The sequence below is a fragment of the Clupea harengus genome, chromosome 14, assembly GCF_900700415.2.
Source record: "Clupea harengus chromosome 14, Ch_v2.0.2, whole genome shotgun sequence".
NCBI lineage: Eukaryota > Metazoa > Chordata > Actinopteri > Clupeiformes > Clupeidae > Clupea > Clupea harengus.
The window spans coordinates 9,295,897-9,303,864 of record NC_045165.1 but is presented as its reverse complement, the minus strand read 5'-3'; the positions used below and the strand labels follow the sequence as shown (position 1 = coordinate 9,303,864).

Here is a 7,968-nt window from a genome sequence, read left to right as displayed (position 1 = left end):
CCTACCATATGTCGTTTAATCATATTTGATTGCGCCGAATTGCGTAGAGGCCGAGAGCGGTATTGCAGACAAATTATAGTTTGCAACATATTGAAAAAAATAACTGAACTATTTCATTTTTTGGAGCTGTGAACTTAGTTCAAAATTTTGAATGATAAACTATGAACTGAAATAGTTCATTTTAAAAATTGTGAACTATTAACTGAACTAGTTCATGTAGAAAGTGAACTTTCCCAACACTGGAAAGTGTCTGCTTCACATAAAGCAAAAGTTTGTTTTTGAGAATAAAATAACTTCACATTTAGGATAACAGCCTTCTTCCTGTTGTGGTGTCCTAGCTGTGACAACGGGATTACAGGCGACAAATGCATCATAAAGCAAGTTTAAAAGACTGTCATCTGGAGAGTTTAAAACGATACTTAACGACGGGAAATTAACTGTATGGAGATATTTCTGTCGGATGGCATCATAGTCGATGCGGATTCTAATGAGGCTGTTGGATATGTGTGAAGTTTTAATGAAATATGATTGATGCCATCCCTTTCTCAACAACAACATCGATTAAACCTGGATGGTTGGACTATGTAGATAGTTTTATTTCATTCCGTTCTTGCAATGTGAATAATTTAATTTCAATATGCTTATCTCCCTCTTGTGCGCGCTTGTGCATTAACGGGGCTTGTTTGTGTGAGCAAGTGCATGTATCTTGATGCTGGAGTTTAATAAAGGCAGGCTATTCATAAAAAAACGTATGTAAATGGTCGTTCCACCTCGGGGAAGGTGTTGCCAAGGCGTGGCTATGTGTCCGTCTCCGTCCAAACGGACGACTATAAATTTAGCATTAGACATTATGCATTCATAAGGCTACTGTAAATAAAATAAACTGAAAAGGTAGCTTTTGGTCAGAGGAATGTGCTAAAGTTTGGTCAAAGGAGTTGTTGTGACATAATTTTTTTTTAAATTAGACTACCTCTTGAAATGTGTCCAGGGCTGCGGCCGTTCTTAGCAAAGAACAGGTTTTAAGAAAGCAAAAAAGCAGTCGTAGGGCGCGATCACACCAAGACGCGTTGCTACAGGCACAGATGCTTCAGAAACACCTTGGTAAAGCGCGCCGGGCAAAACAGCCTGGTGCGCCTGTGAAGCGGGGCTGCGTGCGCAACCAAATCAAATCGCGACGCTGGCAAAAAATGATATTATATAGTCATCGTAATTGAATACAGCTAATATCAACCTTTCGCCTGCATTTGCCATTGTCCGACCGTTCCCATAGACACATATACAGTCGTGGCCAAAAGTTTTGAAAATGACACAAATATACATTTTCACAAAGTTTGCTGCTTCAGTGTCTTTATATATTTTTGTCAGATGTTACTGTGAAAGACTGAAGTATACTTACAAGTATTTAATAAGTGTCAAAGGCTTTTATTGACAATTACATGAAGTGGATGCAAAGAGTCAATATTTGCAGTGTTGACCTTTCTTTTTCAAGACCTCTGCAATCCGCCCTGGCATGCTGTCAATTAATTTCTGGGTCACATCCTGACTGATGGCAGCCCATTCTTGCATAATCAATGCTTGGAGTTTGTCAGAGTTTGTGGGTTTTGTTTGTCCACCCACCACAAATTCTCAATGGGATTAAGGTCTGGGGAGTTTCCTGGCCATGGACCCAAAATATCGATGTTTTGTTCCCCGAGCCACTTAGTTATCACTTTTGCCTAGTGGCAAGGTGCCCCATCATGCTGGAAAAGGCATTGTTCAACACCAAACTGTTCCTGGATGGTTGGGAGAAGTTGCTCACTTGGTCATAAAGTTTGGTTATACTGCGCTGACTGGACTGTGAATGAGAAGAAAATGCCCATTGGGTGTGTTAGAGGAGGCCCGGGATTGTTTGGCGTCTATGAAAACATACAGTAAACTGTCAGTGGGCAGGGAAGGGACTTCAACCTGCCGCTGTCTTCTCACCAATCAGAATCAAAGATAGTGGCTGTCTAACATGAGCAAGTAACAAACTGAATTTCAAAAGAGAGTGAGTAGCTGGTCAGAGATCGTAGTAAGCAATAGATGTTAACATTTCAGCAACAGCTAATTATTAAAGAGAAAGGGAGGCCGGCGTCAGATATTGCTTTAGTGCAAAAAAAAAAAAAAAAAAATGAAGAACCTGTTCTACCCAACACTATGCTAAGACTGCATGGTTAACTCCTACTAGTAATCTCTGGGTTACCACAGGGTTTGCAGATTTATCTAATTTGGTTAGAGCAATTGACATGAGGAATCAAAGTCCCACATTACATCTAGTCTTAAATTAAAGCTATAAAGTAAGGATTGACTGATCAAGCAGTTGCCATAAACGTCCAAAAGCACAATAGCCAGGTAATTAAAAACCGTGAGATAATGAAGAGGCTAATCAGTGTGGTGACATTTTGTGGGCATGATGAATCTGCCCTTAGTTCATTGAGCTTGTAAACGCCTCATTGAAAGATGTTGGACTATGAGGAGATTTCCTAGCCTAGTTCCGGATGTTCAGTCTGTGTTGTACATAGGCCTACTTACAGTGTCTGATGGCAGCCCATTTGTCCAATCATTTATCATTTTGATATCCTCAATCCTATACAGCATGCATTGCAAGACATTTGTTACCTGGATTATAGTGTTCTTAGTTTGATCTTTGAAACAGATTTTCTTAGTTTTATAGTAAGTGATGACTTAATTTGGACAATGAAACTGACAATACTATATTAAACACCTGCTTATCATGGTGCGAAGTGATAAGACACACCGTTACTGTGAAATGTATCACCGTAGTATAACTTAAGCACCTCATTATGATACTTGCACCTGAAGAAGAAAATTATGTGTTGGGCCTCCTATATTAAATTTGTCACGCTTCGCTGCTGTATGCTGCTTTTCATTACTTACCGGTATAAACTTTTTTCCTCACTGCAGATTTGTAAGTTGAAAGTTTGCAAGACTGGCATTCCCTGCAGGAACAGCGGACAGGTTGTGTGTATTTACACTAGCGCCAGATCAATCACTTTTGTTAAATACAGTTAGCAGCAATTCAATATTTATTAATTTCTCTCTTTTTGGTTCATCAGATCCACCAATGATGATTTTTTTTCTAAAGATGCCAAATCTTCAGATACATTCAATTTGACCTGTATGGTCACAGGCCTCTACTCAAAAAACACTAAGATCAGAATCCTGTGGAAGGACTGGCCTGTAGGGAAAGGTCATGAAAGATTGCCCAATCATGATGGAACCTACGGGATCAAACTGAGTGCGTACGCACACAAATCAAAGATAAATGATTATCGATGTGAGGTGAATCACGGGGACCAGAAATACACACTTGTAGTCGAATGGCCTAAAGGTGAAATTACACTGCTTAGTTATACCTTTTAATTAACAACTGGAAATGTACAGATCAGAGTGTATTTGTACCACAAAGAAAACAGAGGAATTGCATTTTAACTGTATCCCTCTGTCATTAAGTTATTCCAGTACTTTATTTCATGAAACGAAAAACGAATAATCTCATGGCTCCGACAGCCTTCTAAGTTGCACGACCATGTAACTTGTATAATGATAATAATAATAATAATAATAATAATAATAATATTGGTGCTGTTCTGAAAATATAACCATTTTAATTGATTCTGGTAATCTTCCAATAATTCCAGAATGAGATTAATTTAATTAATCTTCAAATATGGCTGAGCAACAGTACTGATCTATTTTTGATTAGAATTAGATCTGGACAAGACAATACAAGAATTTGGAGATTCTCAAAAGTCTGATGGATATCCCCCCTCGATTGGAAAGTGGTTTGCATGTGTGCTGCTGGCGCTGGGCCTGGTGCTGGGGCTCGTGGTGCTCTTGGGATACATTTGTGTGATACATTTTGTGTGAAAAGATTACTGGTAAGTTTAAAATAAATTTAAATTCGAATCTAATATAAATTCTTACTGCATAGTTTGATTTGTATTTAAACAGTTAACTGATTAAATCCTTTGCTTGTGATCTTCATGACCATATCAATTTATATTTGGTTTGGTGTGTGATTCTCAAATTCACTTACCCAGGTTTCGGCATGTATTGAGTGTTATGAACACAAATCTAAAACGTGAGAATTCACAATTTCAAACACATTGACACTTTCTGGCTAGACATCAACAAGATTAAAAATTGTAACGCAATCTCCGCAAATGAATGTGGCTCATCAATGCCAGTATCAACAGACACTGCAGTGGAAAACAAGCCTCTCCTGAATGTTGTGTTTTCTCACTCATTTATCTCTTTCCTTTTGCAGAGAAGGAAGATACAGATTCTGACTCTGGTAATATGACTTTTTGGTATTATAGTAATCCTGAAGCAGTTCTAGAACTTTACCATTTACCAGTTGCCATCTTACTCCTGTTGTTTTAAAGGATTTCGTGAAAAAAGCAGCCATTCCATGGATCGGAATAGCCTAGATTTTGGTATGTATTGAGTGTTATGTACACAAATCTAAAACGTAAGCCGATAGGAGAAGTAAAGTACTACATCATAATTTGGCGTAATACATCCATTAGTGGAATGGTTATTAGACTCTTCTTTCCTTTTGTAAGGAAACTGGACAGTAATGTTAACTCTGGTAATATTACTTATAGAATATCACTAATTACTATTTTACTCTGTTGTGTTTTCTCACTCATTTCTCTCTTTACTTTTGCAGATAAGGAAGGTACAGATTCTGACTCTGGTAATATGACTTTTTGGTAATATAGTAATCCTAAAGCACTTCTATAACTTTACCATTTACCAGTTGCCATCTTACACCTGTTGTTTTAAAGGATGTAGTGAAGAAGGCAGCCGTTCCATAGGGAAGAATCCCCTACATTTTGGTATGTATTGAGTGTTATGTACACAAATCTAAAACGTGAGCCAGAAGGAGAAGTATAGTCCTACATCATAATTTGTCGTAATACATCCATTAGTGGTTATTAGACTCTTCTTTCCTTTTGTAAGGAAACTGGACAATAATAGCACGCTGTCCAACTATTGGTTTGAAGAGGATTAAAGCAGCATAACGGAACAATTGCTAATCGCTAACGAGATGCTAGCGCCTAAAACTAGCGAAACCTCTTGAAATGTGCTTACTTTGACACTATGACAAACTGGTTAGTCAACAACTGTCCTAACACAGTCAAACATGAAGCAAGTGCAACACAAGACAAAGCAAGACGGCAAATAAGCTACTTAGTTCGGCAGACAGTAGAAACCGGGCGGCTTCAGCCACATAACCCAGTAATATGCCTAAGGACCCTGGTATGGCAACGGCACGGAAGCGATTCTCCATACTAAAAGTCATTGTAGCGCCCCAATTTTTTTAAGCTGTTATTTTAAGGTAAAACTGCTTATCCTAACCCTAACCCTGAAGTACAATTACTGCATAATGCCACATTAAAGCTGTATGAATATCTGCAGATGTTATTTTTTTTCATCTGTAAATTATGGTGTTTTAAGGCTGGGCACACACAAGGCTGGGCACACACAAGGCAGGGCGTGAGGAGTCTGAAACGAGAGGAGAGATGAGTAAACAACAGAACTGAAGAATAAATGATAAAATTAGGAAAACTTATCTAGTAAGCAGGTGCCCAGTGACAAACCTATCAACCAAATCAGTGGAATGGTGAGTATATGAGCAGCTCCCACTGGGAGACAAGTGTGTCTGTGTGATTTAAAAAACTTTAAATAAAACGCCTTTCTGTTTTAGGATGAAATGTACTTTCTTCCCAAGGAAGACCAAGAATGCCCCTACAGGCTATTGTTCTGAATGCTCTTAATAGCAAATCTTACAAATAGGTCAGATTATTAAATAGCATCTGTTACAAACTAGATATGACAATAATCTTGATTTGGTGTCTTGAACCAAAGCTGGGGAGTTGGTTACATGTAACGACATTACAAAATCAATGTAATTATAATGCGTTCCAGTTATAGAGAGAAAAAAATATGTAATTGAATTACAGTTACTAATCAAGATGTTGGTGATTACAAAGGGGTCACATCAAAACACATTCCTTTCGGTAAAAAGTTTTAAAGCCTATATGTAGACTATAAGATTCATTCTAGAACATATAATATTCAATATAACCAGATGCAAAGCATCTTTTTCACTATCTAGACAGGCTCCATTCATTTGGCAGTATGTGCTCAAATTTGAGCGTTGTTTTTTATTGGTTCTCCTGTTTGAATTTGCACCACCTCTCATCTGCAAGTTATCAAATGTAATAAATTACATTAATTTAATTAATTAATTAATTAAAATTGTTATATTACTTAGTACATTGTTTACAGGGTAACTAGTAGTCTGCAACATACCACATTTACAACCCTGGTCTTGAGTGAAGAACTTTCTTACCTTTATTTTGGAGGGGTGTTTCTTTTGACTTGTCTTTGAAGTTACGGTTTTTACAAGCTAATGTATTTACCTGCAGGTGCAAATATGGACTAGCATGGACTTTAGATTGACAGGCAAAAATTACTATTTTTAAGATGTTTAGGATGGGTGTGACAGACTTTCCCTGTTTCACTATAGATTCTGAGGAAAGAGGTCACTGTAATATATATATAATAAATATAGGTGAGGCATATTGATTTGTATTTTAATATGGTATTGATCAATCGGAAAATGTCCAAAGAGATGTTCTCCCCCATTAATTTGGCAAAGTTGAGCAGATACAGGGCTTCGGCCCACCACCTACCTGCTCTCTGACCTCTTTTGCTCCTGTCCTGCGACACTGATATGCCCCTGTTTTTTAATATTGCTGTCATATGCTAGTTTTAGTGACAACAATACTGGCATACTGATTTATATTGTAATCTTCTTTGCTTTGATGATGTATGTTATATATTAAGTATACTTGTTTTTGCTTACTACTCTGCATCATACCAGCAGTGCAAAAGTTGGAGTGCTACTTAGCTGGTGCAATGTTGCAAATGCTAAGTAACTAGTATGAGTGTTGTATGCAGAGCAAATAGTCATAATTTTACATTTGTATTTGGCAGGAGTTGTGTGCATCAGGCTCACTCCATTTATGTCTTTGTTTCTTTTTTTGTGTCAGGTATGCTAAGGTATGCCACGTTTCCCCTATTTACTCTTCAATTGTATTTGTATGTGTTATATGTAAATGTATTGTGCAATGTAGTTGCGTGTGGTGTCTTGCCAATTCTGTTAAATGCCTCTCTTGCTAATGTCCCGCCACAGAGGAGCTGTGTAAGTCTGGCTCATTCGCTGCACGACTTTGGTCAACAGGTATTTATTTGTTTTGTGTTAGAGAGCAATGAATGCAGCAAGACTCAGGGCTGCTTGTGGTGTGACGTTATTGATCTACACAACACAACGCATGGAAGGAGAAAGCATTCCAGTTATTCTGGCGGCCTTGACCCACAGTCTGTTCTGCTAAAGCCGAACACAGGAGCTGCCGACTCGTGGTGACGTCATCGCCATCAGCTGAGGTATACACATGCATGGATTTTGATTATGACTTTGTTTCACAGCATGTGGGTAGGGTGTGTTCAGGCAGTTCACATACACCACCGGTATCTAACGTAACAACCTTCCTACAAAATGTCCTTTTATTTACTATCAATGGACCGAATCACTGTTTAGAGCCAATATTAAGTAAGATATGGAAAAGCCTGTGTGTCTATACTAATGACCCGCCCATTGGGTCATTATGTAGCAAGAAAACCTGAGAAAACACCCCATTTCACCAGTATACATTTCTGCTCTTTTCTTTATTTAGTTCAGCCAAAAGGGTTTATATACGTTGCTTTCAATATACATGTTACGATATATTATAGTTATAAAGACACGCACATAGTATTCTTTTAGTTCTGTTGGACTTTTACTTTGATATCATGCAATGCTTTGTATCGTGGGATTTAGAATTTAGCGGCAGTGAACAAGTTACGCCCATTGCT

General features: G+C 37.9%; 1 long non-coding RNA gene across 2 annotated transcripts; it reads left to right on the top strand.

Moving 5' to 3' along the window:
- Window positions 1-2,474: 2,474 nt before the first annotated feature.
- LOC116223406 lies at window positions 2,475-5,089 on the top strand. Of its 2 annotated transcripts, none has more exons than XR_004165072.2 (6): window positions 2,475-2,997; window positions 3,096-3,370; window positions 3,752-4,336; window positions 4,428-4,478; window positions 4,715-4,741; window positions 4,833-5,089. It is a non-coding gene; the product is annotated as an uncharacterized LOC116223406 (long non-coding RNA). The 2 variants fall into 2 exon arrangements; XR_004165071.2 differs by having other exon boundaries at window positions 2,476-2,997; window positions 3,746-4,336; window positions 4,833-5,088.
- Window positions 5,090-7,968: the final 2,879 nt, after the last annotated feature.